The 18,971-nt window shown below is 29.7% G+C and overlaps 1 long non-coding RNA gene across 1 annotated transcript in view; it reads left to right on the forward strand.

Annotated features, from left to right (window-relative positions):
* LOC129920272 (uncharacterized) overlaps positions 1–18,037 on the forward strand; it is a 52,239-nt gene extending 34,202 nt beyond the window's left edge. The window contains exon 3 of the long non-coding RNA XR_008773217.1: positions 16,222–18,037. This is a non-coding gene — a long non-coding RNA (uncharacterized LOC129920272). The remainder of the gene's footprint in view (positions 1–16,221) is intronic.
* The last annotated feature ends 934 nt before the right edge of the window (positions 18,038–18,971 follow it).

Here is an 18,971-nt window from a genome sequence, read left to right on the forward strand (position 1 = left end):
GTCGGACTCATCAGTTGACTTAAGTGAGCTCAACCTTGTCGAAACGCCAATTTTTGGTTTGGACTATATTAAATTAATAATTTAACAAGTCCAATAAAAAAATACAACTAATACAACGAAAAGTTTCGTTAGCTAACAAATATTTTTTCGTAATTTAATAAAAATGTTCATTAAATTTACGAAAAAATTCGTTAGCTAACGAAAGTTCTTTCATAAATTAATCAAAAAATACATTGACTAACGAAAAATATCACCGTGGTTAATTAAATTTTACGTTAATCGATGAAAAATTTCGTAAAGTGATGTAAAAATTCATTAACTCTCGATCAAAAATTTTTATGAAAAATTTTATTAAAATACTACAGTTTTCGTTGATTGATGAAGTTCTTCATTAACGTATGAAAGCCATTTCGTTGAGCCAATTAAATTTTTCATCGGCTGAAAATTAATTAAATTTTCGTTGGCTCAACGAATTTTTTCGTTGTATTTACGTAAGGATTTGGTTCAGTGTGGTTTAAATAATGCTCGTGTTGTGATATTTATTGAAGGAACTTCGATAAAAAATTAATTAATTATGACTTAATTGACACATTTTACTAGCTGACCTTAAGAAAATCAAATATTTGTTATGCAAATACAGGTCAGCAAATACAAAACAGCAAAATCATTAAAGTCCTAGTCATGAATCGTACATAATAGTCAAATGAAACAATTTGTTCCTTACGCTTACGAACAGCAACAATAGCAAATGATTTCTAGTGAGAATTAATTTTAAATCGATAAATCCTTTTTTTTATGAAAGAAAAAAATAAATTAAAGAAAACAAAATAAAAAAAAAACATGACTCGAAAACACTATTCAAAGTTGTAGGAAATATAAAAAAAAACGATATAATTTGTAGTTCGGATATCGTAACACAACAAAAAAAAACTCCTAGTCATAATAATATGTTGCATGCGAATCGTCAATTATATTTAGCTTATTCAATATGCTTTGCTTTTTTTTATTTATTTATTTTTTTTTTTTTTTTTTGTTAAAAGGAAAATCCTGGAGTCAGGTGGATAGTAATTATGTGAAAAAAAGAGATGTATGCGATGAACATAGAAAAATACGATTACTTTATTTTGCCTGTTTTTTTTTTGTTGTTGTGAAATAATATTGCAGAAACAAAATATAGAAATTCGAAATAATGGATTTTGTTGGTTAATGTTCCAAACGACCATGCTAGTTGAACAATATTTTGATATTACTGTTTTCAAACACGCGCTCAAGTCAAGAATAAAAAGGACAAACAATTTTGAATGAACAAAAAAAAAAAAACAAAGGGATACACTAGAAGTGTCATTTTTTGTGTTTATTGTGCTTAAAATGTGTAAACTTTACGTGAAAAGAATTTAAACAAAAATTTAAAACCATTGAAATTTTTCATTAATTCCTTTGACAGTTTAAATCCAATTTGGATTGCGTGGAAGCATAACTTTAGCAAACTATTGGATTGGGTTTGAGTCTTGATAGAGAATTTGCAGTACGATAATCAAATATTTGATGAGCACTTCGCTCTTCTTTCGGCTTTTTAGGTGAAAGTTCTCATTAACAATTACTGAATTTGGTCAAATCTTTCATTAAAAACTAATTTCAAAGTGACCTAGGCATATCTTTGTACCCTCTCAACCAAATTCCGTTGAACATTTTGACGGGGACTATGAATCTCTTATACATTTTCACATGAATTTTCAATCTGAAGAAATAACAATTACAACGCCTTACCGATCCCAGTTTTTCATGAAAAGTCAAACCCAAATAATCGGTCCAAATTTGTTGAATCAACTGAAATGTCTTCAACAAACAACTTTAACAAAAAAAGCTTTATTTTTTGTCGACATAACTGAACAGTTTTATTTATTTGCAGGATTACATGACTTCGAGCACTAAAAAACTGGCCTTAAAGCAACACGAATTGATTTTCTTTATGACCTTTAAATCCTCTTGTTCGAAACCAAATAAAAGTACAACTATCCTAGAGACACAATATTGACACAATAAACCCCATATGGCAAAGAAAAACCTCTAATATACGATAGACTATAAAGATACCAAATTGGTAACAAATCTCGACCAAAGAGAAAACCCTAAACTTCTAAAATGTTGTGTCCTATTCAACACGCCATTCTCAATGTTAGCAAAAAAAGATCGAATCTATCAGATAACGATAGATAGTTCCTATATTTTAACAAAGTACCGAGACTGTGATAGAACTTTCAATAAATCTAATAAGTGTCTCAAAATCCAAGCTCCAAGTTGTAGTAGCAATACCAGTAAAAAACAACAACAACAATTGCAAAAAACCAATAAAATTCAAGAATTTCCAAAAGAAAACAAAAAAAAAAACAACCAAATAGCCAACACAGAAAAAAAAGCTAAAATAAATATACCCCAATGACATCAGTGTCCGGATGGAGCTCGAAATGTGTAAAAAGTGTAGTGTAGTGTATTTGTTCCCCAATGAAAATGTTTCATACACATCACCACCAGCACCACCACCACCGACCAGCAGAACGACCGTAAAGTCGATGACTTCAGTTTGGTGGAATTCGGCGAAAAGTTGCGTCACCGCCGCTACAACCATACAATACTCTCCTCCGATCTCTCTGAAATACATATTTTTTTACATTCACAGAAAAACGAATGCCATTGCCATGTACCCTACACATGTAGATAGATACTCAAAATTGGATATTGGATACTCTTTGAAGTTGCGAATTTATTTGGTTTTGGTTTTTTTTTTTTGTTTTTTTCTTTTTGATGGATTTTTTTGGTATCGTGGTTTTATATATATGTACACATATCTGCATGAGAGTGCAATTGAGTTATTACACACAGGACGAAGACCCATGTGAACCATTGGTTTTCATATTGTGTAAAGCAAAGGTTCTCATAGAACAAACGATAAGGACTATCGCGCAGAGGACGAGAGATACAAAACAGTTGGAATCCATTGATTGGGGTCGGATATTTTTACAATAATTCTTTCCGCTATATTTACCTGTCGGAATATCAAGTTTGGAAAACAATAAAATTGACAAACTTTTTCGTCCTGGGAAACAAAAAGCACTTATAAGTTTCTTTTTATTGTTCTTGCATCTGGGTAGAGGAAAAGTAACATTCCTCTCTCATATTCTTTGGATTTTCTTTTCCAAATTTCTCAGAAAAAGTATTCGTTAGATATTTTGCATCCCAGTTTTAAGGAAGTGATGGTATGTTATTCCTTAAAAAAAGGACATTTGATAACAAGAAATTTTAGAGGATTTAAAATTTAAATGGAATTAATAATTCTAAAAATAATTTTTTGGAAATAATTTGATATTTTATTTCCTATCATAATAATCCTTCTTAAAAGTTGGTATTTTCAAAAGAAAAATTACTGGCATTTCTCCTCCTTTTCTCTTTCTAATGACGAAATTCTTTAAGAAGATTAACATTGATAGAAATACTTCCTTGATTCCAGCAGTTTTTATCCATGGTTCATTGTTTAACACAAAATATTGAAAACGTGTGATTTTCAGTTAATGTACCTACGTAAATAGTACTTGATTGACTTTATTTCAAAATTTGAATATTTAACAATAAACCCAATATTCAATTAAGCGTCATGGAGTGTTCGTACTAGTTTGAATAGCTTTTACTAAAGAGCTGAAACATAACGACCAGATAAAGAATTGAATTCTTACCCAAAGGACGACGGCCGACAGGACCTTAATAGACGAAAAAGAAGCAATTAATCAAAAAGTCCTAAAAAAAGTCTCTATGTGCTGCCTGTGATGCCATATCCAATATAACTTATGGTGTGGTCCTTTTGTGTGTTATAGTTTTTTTTAACTTAACTTAACTGAGCCCTGCCCCTTTTTTCTTGAATAGCTCCTTTGTTATTGTTCGTATGTACACTTTATACTCTATATTGAAGTATATTTAGTTGTTAACTTTTGTTCGTATCTTTTCTGCAATTGACATAAATACTTTCAGTTATCACATTCACCCATTTATAAGTTTGAGTATATGTATTGTCCTTAAGTTTTGATATGGGATTAATCATTATAAAAAAGGTTGAAATTTGTTGGTTAGGAAACTGTTGTGTTCTGTGTTGTATCCTTTTGTAGCTGTTTTTGATAAATTTGTATACCAAAGCAGAATTAATATTTGGTGAGAGTTATGGTTTGACATAGTTTTTATCACCAAATAAGGCAAAAAGTTATAGATGTAATGTTTTCATATACGGTTAATTAATTTTTTTTATTTAATTTTTATGTGGGGTCCTTTTAATAAGAGTTTTGCAAGTACCTTCTCCTTCAAATTCTATATTTCCACAAGGATTTATCTTTTGGTGAAAAACGAACCGTTTGATTGATTTGATTTTTTTTTTTTTTTTTTTTTCTTTGAAAAAATTACTTTGCAAGAACGCAATGAATAAATATTTTTTGAAATATTTTTTTATTGCGTCTAACAGAAAAAATAAAAAAAAAAACACTAATACTCCAGTCAAAGCGTCGGAAAAAAAGGCCTCACCTTGCGATGAGAGGCACTGTCAGTTTTTATTTCATGGATCGATAGGGGTATATTTAAAAGGCTTAAACCCAATTTCTCACCACCTGATCATTCTTTTTAGCGGAGTTATTCACAAAAATGCATTTTTTGGGATATTTTACTTCTAAGCTAATATCTTTGCTCCAGATTGTCGTAGACCAAAAAATAAACATACATTCTCTTCCTTATAATATTTTCTATCGTTGTATATAATTTCATTGTATTTGAGTGAGTAAATATAAAATGGCAACCTTTTAAAGTCAAATTCTTGTTGTTAAAAAACACATTTTTGTCATTATTTCGAAAAAAGCTTATATCATGATTGACATTTTTCCAACCTATTTTGTAGCCCTGTTCATGTCCTGCATTTTACAGAAAAAATCAGCTCTTTATCACCAAAGATGGCCGAGCTATTGATAAATGAACGCATGCAAAACCGGTGCGAAAACACCCAAAAATATCGTTTTTTGGGAATAACTCGGCTTCAGAGTGTCCTACAACAAAAAATAAAGCTATTAATTGTTCGTTACAACATTTTCTATCGATTTGGTGCACATTATTTTTGTTGAAACAAATAAAAAATAAGTTATATTAAGTCAAAGTCGTTTTTTTGTTTAGCAAACTCTTGCCTTATTATTTTGCAAACGGTGCGAGTATTGGCTAAGAAAATAAAATATTATTGTAGTCCTTTAAATTATCTACAATTCAAAAAAAAATTTAGCTTTCTACGACCCACGGGAGCCGAGCTATTATAATTTTAAGAAAGCATTAATCCGTACGAAAATTCAAAAAAATTTCCCTTGTTTATGATTCGAATACTAGTTCTCAGTGAGAGGGGTTGTTTTCATTGTTTCTTGTTATAAGAGAATTTGTCTTATGTTTTTTCGTTGGTCATTTGGACCTTTTTTAAAAAATTAATTACTCGGCTCGTGTGGGTCATAGAGAGCTAATTTTTTTTTTTAAGTGTAGATAATTTAAAGGACTACAATAATATTTTATTTTCTTAGCCAATACTCGCACCGTTTGCAAAATAATAAGGCAAGAGTTTGCTAAACAAAAAAACGACTTTGACTTAATATTACTTATTTTTTATTTGTTTCAACAAAAAGATTGTGCACTAAATTCATAGAAAATGTTGTAACGAACAATTCATTGCTTTATTTTTTGCCGTAGGACATTCTGAAGTCGAGTTATTCCCAAAAAACGATATTTTTGGGTGTTTTCGCACCGGTTTTGCATGCGTTCATTTATCAATAGCTCGGCCATCTTTGGTGATAAAGAGCTGATTTTTTCTGTAAAATGCAGGACATGAACAGGGCTACAAAATAGGTTGGAAAAATGTCAATCATGATATAAGCTTTTTTCGAAATAATGACAAAAATGTGTTTTTTAACAACAAGAATTTGACTTTAAATGGTTGCCATTTTATATTTACTCACTCAAATACAATGAAATTATATACAACGATAGAAAATATTATAAGGAAGAGAATGTATGTTTATTTTTTGGTCTACGATAATCTGGAGCAAAGATATTAGCTTAGAAGTAAAATATCCCAAAAAATGCATTTTTGTGAATAACTCCGCTAAAAAGAATGATCAGGTGGTGAGAAATTGGGTTTAAGCCTTTTAAATATACCCCTATCGATCCATGAAATAAAAACAGACAGTGCCTCTCATCGCAAGGTCAAATGACGCTTTGACTGGAGTATAAGGATTTTGAGATTTTTTTAAATCATCTATTTAAAAAAAATAAGAACAAATTCTACGTTTAGGGATGAAATCAATAAAACAATTTGTTACAAGCATTTGAATAAAGAATTTCATATTTTTTTTGTTTTTAAATTTAGTATAAACATTTTTTAAGTGTATTATATTTTGTGTCTATAACCGACATAAATCAACTCAAATCTGACAGAAACTAAGAATCTTGGTAAAATAAACGGTTTTAGGTGAATCCAAGGAAATTCATGAGCTTATGAAATGTTAAACTTTTACCATAAATTCATATTTACCACATCTTACACAAAGAAAAATAAGGCACTTAGAATCAAGATGATGGCCTTCTTGAATTTATCTGCATAGGTACTTAAAGTAATAACATATCTTGTAAAAACTTTTCACAGATTGGAATCCACCCTAATTCTACCCTGCGTACCGAAAATCAGCCTGTTACAAATTTGATCCTTGAAAAAATCTATGTTTTATCGGGCTAATTGGCTATGACTGGCTTTTGATATTTGGTGAAAAAATTGAGTGTAACATTGTAATACTAATTTCTGAAAAGAAAACAAAGAAAATGTGTATGGCGCTTTTTTCACGAAAATAAAACTAACAAAAAACATATAATGAAATGACACTTTTTTTCGTTTTCATTCTCTATTGAAATTTATATTATTTTATTTAAAATAAAAGTGTCTTTGAGAAGCTCTTTTCATTTATAGTATCTTAATATTGATATGAAACTCAGAATAATGAATTCTTACTCCTCTAAAAAAAAAAAAAAAACTAAATGATTTTGTCATTCTCATAACATTTGTATGAAAATCATTCACACTGTCTACCATCCGTACTATATGAACTTGTTGTCAAAAAATATCTATCAAAAAAATAAATAAATTATGTATTAATCACCCTCATAAAACCAACAACAGAAAAAAAAAGACACACACTCGAATAAAATGATGGCGATGATGATTAAATAAAAATCGCTTGATTAAGTAGAAATTTCCTCACGTCCATTTTTAATAATGTTACTTTACGAAAGGTTGTGATTGCTCCTTTTATAGCGATAAGTACTTCATTGTGTGTTTGCTTTTGGGACACAATAATCCAGATTACAAATGTATCTCTGTGTGTATTATTATGTATAAATATACGTAAACGAATAAAAGTATCTATATATTTTTATCAGCGGACATAATTTAAGAGCTTAAATGTGGCTTTTACGATTAATCAGGACATGGCTAGTTGATATTTTCTTCTTATATATATTTTTTTTTTGTTCCTTGTGTGTACTTACTCGATGACGGTAAAATTAATGATTATGTTGTAATATATAGGCAATATAAAAGATATTAAAAGAACACAAGAATAAAGAAATAGGAATTATCCATTATTATCTCTAAGGAGGTTTTGTTAAACAAGTTTGGACTTTGATTAGTTCTTTATTGAGTCAGGTGACTAGGTTTCAGGAGGTATTAAATAGTCACAGGATTGGGAATTGAATTTTTGGAGATCAATATTGCTGTTGGTGTATAGTTTGACTGAAAATTGAAGTTAGTCTTTAGAGTTGACAAGATACTGTTTGTAAACTTCTTATAATCATCTGGCAAATGAGGTATAGTTGTAAGCATCTTGCTTTTCCGCTGGTTATAGGATATGAATTTTTTTCTAATATGACGCTGTCTTCACGTTAAAAGTAATGCATTGAAAGTTTTAAATACAACAGAATATAAATAAAAAAATAAGTTCAAAACCACAAAAAAAACCTAGTTTGTAACTCCTAGACAAGAAGGATGCTTCCATCGCCATCTTATTTGTCAACTAATAATACAAAATTTAGAAGTTTTGAGAGAACACACATACCCTTATACATAAAAACATATTAAATACATACAGCCCTATTTATAAATTCATCATAGAGAGTACATAGCATTATGTACTCTTTATAATGTATTTAAACAAAAAATTGTGATTTATAATATTTATGCAACGTTGAATAAAGGTTGTATAAGCTAAACGAGTTTTTAGGTTGTTTAGAGCCTGAATAAGAATTTATTTAGCTTAAATGTCATTTGAACATCAAATAATTTTCAGAGAAAGAAAAAAATATCAATATTTGTATATATTTTTGTTTTTTCATTGAAGAATTTATTTTTTTGATTACATTTTCAATTAAAATTAAATTATCAACTAAATCAAAAAATAAGAAATTTGGAGATTTGTTCCTGATATAATTTACGAAATATAAATTCATGTGTGTAGGGTATTCATCTTTTTCTTATGTGCCTACATTTTCATACATGTGAACAATTTGTTATCAAATGAAATGTGTTTTTTTTAGAGATTTTCTTCTACATATGACATTGAGAACTTTCGCTCACGTTTTTGTTTATTTTTTTTTGTTTATTTTTGAATCAAATGGAGTTATTTTATCGACAGATGGAGTTGTTTGTCGAACTAATTTTCCATTTTTAGTACTTATTTGGACACAAACCTAGCATAATTATAATGGCTAAGAAAATGTTTTAAAAATAGAAATTTATGTAACGTTGCATAAAGGCTACATAAAACTTTATGTATTGTATAACTATGCAGCCGTTTAGAGCTGTTTAGTGAAATCTAATAAATAAGGCTGATAATCTTTATCGTTGACGAAGTCCAAATAAATTTTAAATCATGAGCAATGCTATTTTTTTATATCAAGAAATAAACTAGGTAATTACTATTATTGAACATGAACAAGCTACTTACTGATTAAAAAACGTATCCAAATCGTTATCACGTCTTCGTTATAATCTCCATTGATAGTTTTCTAAGGAACACTTCACTTAAATTCACCCTGTCTTCGTGCATTTGGCCAATTTTGTTTCCGTTCAACCCTTTTTTTCTTGTGTCTGCCATTATTTTATAAGACTTGCCGTAAAACTTAGTAGATAAAAGTTCTTAAATGCATAAAAACTTTTATGTACATCTTCTACCTTACTTTTCTGTGGCTGTCTGTTTGTTTTGGACCATTTATTATTTTATTTACAAAGTTTTTTTTCCGAAATGATGCTTAACAATTCTGCCAGGTATGATTTGGTTTGTTATTCCCTGCTGTATCATTGCGTCCTCTTCATCGTCGTCGCCAGAAAGGATATCATAAAAAAATATACTTGAAGCTTGCTCCCTGGAAATTTTTTTTCATGACTTTTTAGCTTTTATAATATTGAACGTGTGTGTTTTTTTCGCACCACCACCTTTCGCCGCTACAACCAACGCCCTCGTCTTTGTGACACCACCGACTGTGTTGGTTTTTAAAACACATGGTGCATGCATGTTTAATGTATCTAACAACGCATGGGCTTATATCCATTTCCATATAAATGAATAGATACTTTTGTAGCCTAAGCGGTTTTTTCTTCATTTTTTATATTAAAAAAGAATATACAAAACAGAATGCACGTAAACCCCCTCTATTTTGCATCACACTCCGCCTTCGGCTTTATTTTAAGCCTGTATAATTGACCCAGAGACGCATTTCGCATTCTCTTTCAGATTGCGTGCACAAAAAGAATCAACGCATTTAATTGCTAGCTTAAATGAAAATGATGCTACAGAGTATCAGACCAAGATAATTCAGCTTCGTCGTCATTATAAAAAAAAATAAAACAAGTCAAACGGAGGCCAAAAGACTTTTTTAACTCTTCTATACAAAAGAATAGGATAATTCATAGTAGAAAACAAAACCTACTCACTAAAAAAAAAATATATCAAAAAGAAATTCTTTTTTTTTTCAAAAGTGAAAAAAGTCAATAGCACCCACTTACACTGATACTTATTTATGTGTTTAACACGAACGGCATGTGCGTGTCATAAAGAACCTTAATACAGTGGAATAGAAAATTATTTAAATTGGAATTATATTAATGAAGGAGAGTTGATTTTGTTCACTAACAATGAACAAGCTGTCAAGTCTTATCCATAAGGATTTTCTGGATTGTACACTTTTGTGTTCAGCTAGAAATCTTGTGTTCCAATCTGTTCTGATGACTCTATAGTGACGTTGTCTAGAAATTAGATTTCTTGCACTATCTTTCTGAGTCAGATAAACTCGTTTTGACATTTCTTACGAAGCGTGACCAATTTTATTCCAACTTTTTCTTCACTGAACAGTAGTAGGTATTACCAATAAATAAATTTCTGCGAATAATATTCAAATACAATTTTCTACAGAGAATGATTCGACTGCCTTAAATAAACATGAATAAGTTCAAATCAAAAAAGAAATCTAAGAAAGCTTATCAACTGATTGTTAACTTTAAATTATTAACTAACTGATATTTAATTAAGATAGGTACCAGTTTTTTTGATAACGATAGTATCAAATTTTTTAATGAAATTAAAATTATTGTTGATCTCCAATCTAAATGATACTGATTGATGATCGATATCCATAATTCGGTCAATTCGAAAATTAGAACTTACTTTTGAAAAAGCTTTAAAGTAGTAACACCCCGTGGTCCAAATTTGTCTGTTATGTATTTCGCAAAATCTTTACCACTGTTGAAGAAAAAACCGCCTCACGTAATGACGCCAAGTTAAAAGAATTTATTCGCCTGCTAGTGTCACGTGTGAGATGAGTGGGCATATTTCTCGTAAATAATGAGTGTGTATATGCTTGTTTTTGCGAAAAATGCCTATGCATGGATATCAAAGGAATTTTGTTTTTTGTTTTTGTTGAGTGAGAGGCTTAAGCTAAAAATTAAAATGAGTAAAGCTTTATCATTCTAGATCAAGGCTTTGAAATTATTATAAGTTTGATGTTTGATTTGATTTCTATAATTTCACTACGAAATCATTAATCGATGTTTGTTCTAATCAGTTAGAATGTGAATAATATGTAAAGATATGGGCTTCTATTTAAACTCCAATGTACCTATTATATAGTCTTAATTTAAAAGTTTTACTTTTAAAATTGTGCACTTCGCATCTTTGAAAATAGTTATAATTTCCTATACATAACCTAATTCTGTGGTATAGATTTTTGTATTAACTATTTCATTATTTTTAATTTATTTAAATTATGTGTTAAGTAAACTCACACAATTTAATGTATTCCAATGAAATGTGTGAAATTTTTTACATCGGCGATGCATTAATATAGTACTTATGTATATTTAAATTAAGCTTTATTGGATATCACGGAAGATAGTTCTCATGATTCCGGAAGTATAATTACGAAATTTTTTACTATCTTTTTATCTGTTGAAGTTCTGTATTTACGTTTTTTTTTGTTTTGTATTTCATTTTATTCGCATATTTTAATGTTAAAGATTTAAACAGAATTAATGATGATATAGAAAATATAAAAACGCATTTCAATATGTATTCCAAGTTTTAGAAAATCAAAATGACTTACAACTTACGTTGAGAAAATACTTTAACTATTTAACTATTTTTTCTAATTGAATCGTTTATTTTCAAAACATGATAAGTCCACTTTTTTTCAAAATTCGTTTTTTTACTGAATATGTTCTTGGGGGATAGCCACACCTGCCTTCAAAATATGAATCATCTACTCAGTCTATATTCGATTTTACAGCTAAGCGAAAAAAAAAAATGTATTGTCAAAATATCATAAAAGTCCCGGACTTATCATCTTTTGAAACAGCAACTTTTTATGAGTAATTGACTACACATAGAGAAGCTGACTAACGACTCAAAATCTTAAGTTAAAAGCGTCTTTCAAGTTAAATAACTACTCGAAACATTATATTCTATTCCCAAACACAATTGTTTGATAGACTGAGGCCTTAAAACAATTGTATACAGGGTGTCCCAAAAGTTAACGTCGAAACAAAAACGGTAGATAGGGTAGGTGGTGACAGTTATTAGAAAAATAATAAAAAAAATCGCAGCCATATATTTTGGGAGTTATGGGCATTTAAATAAAAAGTCGAAAAAATGGTCACCCTGTGACGGTTTTTCATGTGCCGTGACTACAAATCTTAATTTTTCTCATGTTTTTCTTTTGTTACGGAACCTTGAATAACCCTGCTATCAAATGCATTCAAAAAATTTAACTCAGCTGCATCAGTTTTAAAGAAAATATTACTTTTTTACCCAACTTAGTACTAAACAATTTTACATGACTCTAATTCAATGAGCCCTAGTGTAAAAAAAATGCACTACGATGTTTCGGCAAGTTGCCTTAAAAGTTGGTGTGTTCAATTCTCTTTTCAAAATGGTATAACATTGTTGGGAATATTTCATTAATTTTAAATAATTTTAAAACTAATTTCACATTCGTTTATTTTCAAAGTTAGTATGATAAGTCCAAAATCGTCCAAAAAGTAAATACCAAACGATATTCTGTAGCTAGGTAAAAGTTCTACAAAATATATTTTTTAATACATTTTGCTACACTTAACAAAAGAAAATAGAACGTTTTTTTCTTCTCCTAAAAATTTTGAAATCATGGACTTATCATGTTTTGAAAATAAATGGTTCAATTTTAAGTAAAAGACGATGATTTTAAAATCAAAGTAGCTAATTTTAAGTATGCATCAATTAAAAAAAAAAAAAAAAAAAACTTTATGAAAATCGTGTTTAAAGATTTTGAGATATTCACACGTGAAGTGAATATTTTCTTATGAATTTGATTAAACATATAATTCATGACGATCTTAATTTTAATTTTAACGAGTATTTCACAAAATTCCAAATGTAGGCTAGAAATGAATGTCATCTTCAGAGAAGGAAATTACAACGTCTACCGGGTCAGCTAGTTTTATTATAAAGCACTCTATGTATTTTTCTCAGTATTCAAGTGGAATTCTATTGACACTGAATAATTAATAAATTTTAAATAGTTCCTAAAATTTTGTAATTACAAATACGTGTTACAGCTGTAACGATGGAAACACCCTTAAGAGATTATAATTTTTTAACTTGTGAATTTGCGTATTAGCTCTGTTTTAATAATACGATGATAACATACGGTAAGCCTTGTCGTATTCCTTGAACTGAGTGGTAAAATCTTACTTTATAGTACCTCAAAATATAATTTATTAAATAATGATGATGGACAGAAGACCGAAACGCGTCGCATAAAAACAAAAACATAAAAGTTGTGAAAATTATTTTTAAAAAAACTTACAAATAAAAAACAGTTTCTTTTTATTTAATAAATTATATTTTGATACCATCATAACTTGGAGACCAAAAACCCATAAAAATGTATTTATAAATGATTCTTTACAAAGAGCAAGGTTTTTAAAAGCATCTTTTGCGGGTAACTGTTTTAAATCAAGAATCCTTCTATGAATATAAGCATGTGTTTGAAATTTCCTTAAACCAAAATCCTGTAGTATTTTGGAGTTTCCTACGTTACCAAAAATCTCCTTCTGTTCTGATACAAAATATGAAGCAAATCGTACACAAAGTTCTAATTTGCAAACTTTATATCTCCCTTTCAACTATGATAAGATCCATATCCAAGCCATAAACTTAGAAGCGAGTAGCTTTATGATGTTTTTGAATTTTTTATGTTTGTACATAAAAAAAGACCCATATGTACTGTGAAAATGCTTCTTTAAGAAGAAACTTTATAATAACATTTTGAGATAACCAATCTAATTCAATACATCTTTAAGAACAGGTCAATTTATAGATGAGTGGAAAACATCTTACATAACTCCGATTTTCAAATCTGGACCAAAACAAAAAATTATTAACTATCGTCCGATATGTAAACTGTCCATTATTCCTAAAACATTTGAAAAAATTGTATGTGTTAAACTAAATTCTATCACCAAACAACTCATCTGTGATTATCAACATGGTTTTGTGTCGGGGAGATCTACGTCAACAAATCTCATTATCTTATGTGATTCAGTGCTCAGGGGTTTTGAAAATGGGCTTCAGACCGATATCGTTTTTACAGATTTTGCCAAAGCATTCGATAGGGTCAATCATGAAATCCTGATATACAAACTGTCCAAGCTTGGTTTCCATTCCGCATTTTTGAATTGGATATGTTCCTATCTCACTAATCGGATCCAGTTTGTAAGGGTGAATGAATCTGTTTCAAAATCTATAAAAGTAACCTCGGGTGTGCCTCAAGGCAGCCACATCGGTCCTTTATTGTTCAACCTCTTCATTAATGATATTCCAGACATCTTTGAGTTTTCCAATTGCTTATTATATGCCGACGATATCAAAATATTCAAAACTATAAAATCTCCAATAGATTGTTACTTGTTGCAAGAAGATTTATCTAGTCTAGCGTTATGGTGCAGTAATAATCTTCTTTTTTTGAATGTCTCTAAATGTCAAACCTTTATATGTACAAGAAAAAACGTTCCATTTGAATATGATTATGCTATAAATAATATTATATTAGAAAAAGTGTGTCAAAAAAAAGATTTGGGAATAATTTTAGATCAGCGGTTCTCATTTACCTATCACTTTGATTATATGGTAAACAAAGCGTATAAGATGTTGGGATTTTTGAAAAGAAACACTAAAGAGTTCTCGGATTCTTTTGCACTTAGATCTCTTTATATAGCCTTTGTTAGGTCAACTCTGGAGTACTGTTGCGTGGTTTGGAATCCATACTATGATTCTCATTCGCATAGGATTGAAAGAATTCAAAAAAGTTTTACTAGATACTGTTTTTATAAATTAAATTGGAATATTGTAAAGCCCCAATATAATGTTAGATGTCTGCTCTTTGGTATGCAATCGCTTGAGATCAGAAGGAGATATTTTTCAATTATGTTGGTAAAAGATTTAATCAATAGCCACATTAGCTGTCCCTATTTACTCGAGCGAATTAACTTTTACTTTCCTTGCAGGAGCCTTCGTGTAGGTTTTCACCTCACGGAGACCTTTTCAAGGTATAATTATGGAAGAAATGAACCAATTAATCGTTGCATCAGAGAAACCAATGTTGTTATTGATCTCATTGACATTTGTATGCAATGCTCTAGAGATACGTTTAAAAAGAATCTTATGTCGATATTAATGTTATATTAGTTATTTGTTATATTTTATTTTTGTTTTTATATTTTGATATTTTAATTGTTTGCTATTTATTATGTATCTGTATATATTTTTTTATTTATTTACTTTAATCCTCTATATTATTATTATTATTTTAACTTAATGTAATCTAAAAGAGATATTCTCAAATTGATGAAATAAACTAAACTAAACTAATTCTTTTCATTTTCATTCATCTGCTTTGGAATGCACATCAGTTTACACTTGGTAGACACTAAACCTCAAGTATGTGGAATTCTAAACCAAATTCGATATTTATCAGTAATTACAATCAATTGGAAACGAATGCTCATAAATTCTCTTAACAACTTGCAATATGTTTAAACATTTATCCCATTAATTCATTAAAATAAAAGATAATTGAAACTAAAAATAAATATTTAAAATTTTGTTCAAAACTTTCCCAATACCTAGTTTATTCGAACTCTTACAAAGATCATGTAAATATTTAATTTAAATATTTCAAAGAACCCAAAAGACACAGAGATAACAACATCCCATTTCATGCTAACCTAAAATCTAAATTTCGTATATATAAATCAATTTGAGTACATGATGCCTAACCTAACTATTAAACTATTCAAAATAATTGATGATCCTTTTCCATTGAATTCACAGATTTATTTACTTTTAAATACATCAACAACACGAGCACAAAACATCTCTCTTTCTTTATTTTTCATTTAATATTCTTTTCTAAATGAATTTTCAATTTGTGTTTTCTCTTTTGGAATGTTCGTTCTTAAAATTAAACTACTAGCTATACTCGTCTATAGAATGTACCTTATTGAATATTAAAAACACTTTTTCTACAAAATAACAGCCTTTAAGCTATATACAACTAATACTGAGATTTTCTTTTCCTTTTCAGAGAAGAAAACAGGACCTTCTTTTAAGAGTTAAAGAGGAAAATCACCATTTTTCTTCCAACCCATCAGTTAAGAACCAGAAAAGGAACGACGACGAAGATGATGATGATGATAATGCTGGCAAAGATGATTTCACTCTCTGAAAAGGTACGTAGTACATCAAGAATTGCAATCCCATCATTATTCAATTAATTTCCTTACAAAACATTAGCTCACATAATTGAATAATTGAGAGGATACAAATTACTCAGTGGCCTAATGCTATACTCTCTGTGTATAGTATATATCCTTCCGGGATCCTTTCTGTACCATACAAATGTATATTTATCACCATTTGTGCAATTAAATGCTACTTCTACAATTCGGATTCGGTTAGTGTGGAGAGATATAGATGTACATTTATCTTTGGGTGGTAATGGGGATACCAATATGGCGATATGGGTAACTCTCGAGCTGTTGTTTTGGTTTTGGAGTTTCTATATAAATGAATGAGTCTGTGACGCGTGATGCGGGGAGTGTCTGGAACGATATAGAGACCCATAAGGACCTCACTCCTTACGCTTATTTGGATGGCTCGGACTCCCTTGAATTATGCATTTGTAAGTTTATTATAGGCCAACTGTTTCGACAGAGCTTTATCGTTCAGAGGGAAATTTATATAAATATATAGATAGGAGTAGAATAGGTGGATACAGATTGCCTAGGTGTTCAATTAAATTATCGCCCGGACATGCTCTTCGAGAATTCCCAATAAATTTATGCGGTCAACCGATGTTCTGATATGGGAGTGAAATGTACAACCTCCAGTATAGTAGCTGGCTTGGCCAGTTGAGCATGGTGAGCATGCAATTGCAACCACAAACACATACACCGAGAATACATGCGCTATAGTTATGCATAGAGTGTTGTAGAGTTGTATATAGATCTCGATGAAGCGCAGTCCATTGGAAAACTCAATTTTCTCTCATCGTTCGGCAGCTTCCTTTTTCATCGACTTCAATGGAGTCCTTCACTATACACTCATATAGACATATATCCTCTTTAACCATATAGTACAAAATATATTTAATTGAAAATAATTTCAACTTTGTTCAAACAGCAAACGATGGAAAGTTTTTAATCGTTTTTGACGAGTTTTCTGCTCCTGTATATACATTGGTAGAAAAAAAAGGATGTGTGGCAGGGAAGTTTGGTTTTGCCGGCTCCGTCTCATCAGAGCTAACATCAGCATCAGCTATAGCAATAAAAAGCAAAAGAAGAAAAAAAAAACTTTTTAAGTATAGAGAGACAAAGTAGAAAAAAAAATACAAAACCAAGGAAGCAAAATAAAACAAACAAAGTCTCTCTAATAGGATAATCGATACAAAAGTTAGAGTCCAATTAAAATGGAATCGTTCTTCGTTGGTTCGCCTACGATCTTCCTTCAATCATATACTCTATACACACGGGTGGGTGTTTGGGGAAATGATGGTGGGAGAAAGAAAGTTTTTGTAGCTTGTTATCAAATATTGAAATAAAAGTAACGCCAAAGTTTTGTTTTTGTTGTTGTTTTTGTTTCAATAAAAGATATAGACGATTCATGTGATGATGAGTTAAGTCAATATTAAGTGATACAACATCAAGGTTCAAGGACCATGTTGTTTGATTGGTATTTTGGTAAACTTGAACTGATGTACTTTCATAAGTCATAAGTCATAGATATGCCAGATATATTGATTTAGACCAAATATAAAAGTAACACTATAGCTCATTATTATTGTATGATAGGAGTATTCATCAAGATGGACAAAATATCAATTGCTGATACAATTTTACATTTCGCCTGAAGTGTATCATAATCGCATTTTTCAAAAAAAATATCTCAGAGAAGTTTAAAATTTTGAAAAACATTATAAACCGGATAAAATCGGCCATTTTGCGAGTTGTCGAAGACTTTCCTTCACATGACTTCAGAATGGTTTATAAAAATAAATATTCTGTTTCAATAAGTATGATAAGCTTTGAATACTTAGAAACTTTACCAAATTAATTCAATAAATCCTTAAAGTCCTATATCTGATTTACAAAATGTCCTGGTTTTGTCTTGACATGCCTAATCCTTTTTTCGTTTGAAAATTTTCGAAAAGAGAATGATATAAATTTAGAAAAAAAGTAGATTTTGAAAAGACAGCTTACAATTTATTAATTTCGTGTTGATTTAGAATGTTATGAATGAATTTCGAGTTTTGTGTAAATTTTAAATCGAACTTTTAACTTTTATAGTAGATATATTCAACAAAGACTGACTGACGCGGGTATTTTTTGACATATTTTCCATTTTGGACAACGTTGTTGCCTTTAACACTCGAGTTCAAAAACTTAGGATGATCAATTATTGTTTATAAACATAAATAACCGTGGAAAACAAAAAGATATATTGAATTTATAGATGGTCTTTCGTATAAGGTTACTGTGCTAAATTAAGACGAAACGATTAACCTACTGTTTATATTGTTCTACTTTTTATATTGCCCCATATTAAAGTGCAACATAAATTCATTAAACAAAACTAACCAATTCTTTTGTCCATTCAAATTATTCAAACAAATGTCTTTTAAGATTCCAAGTTAGTATGTTTTTTATTTAAAGATGTCCAATGTCCATCAAAAGTTTTCAAAATGCGACTTTTGATAACTGATTTTAAATATTTTATTATCTCTTAGTAAGTGCCTACCTACTCTTACACAAAGTTTCCAAAGTTAAAGAAAGCAAG

Source organism: Episyrphus balteatus, chromosome 4 (assembly GCF_945859705.1).
Source record: "Episyrphus balteatus chromosome 4, idEpiBalt1.1, whole genome shotgun sequence".
NCBI classification, from domain to species: Eukaryota; Metazoa; Arthropoda; class Insecta; order Diptera; family Syrphidae; genus Episyrphus; species Episyrphus balteatus.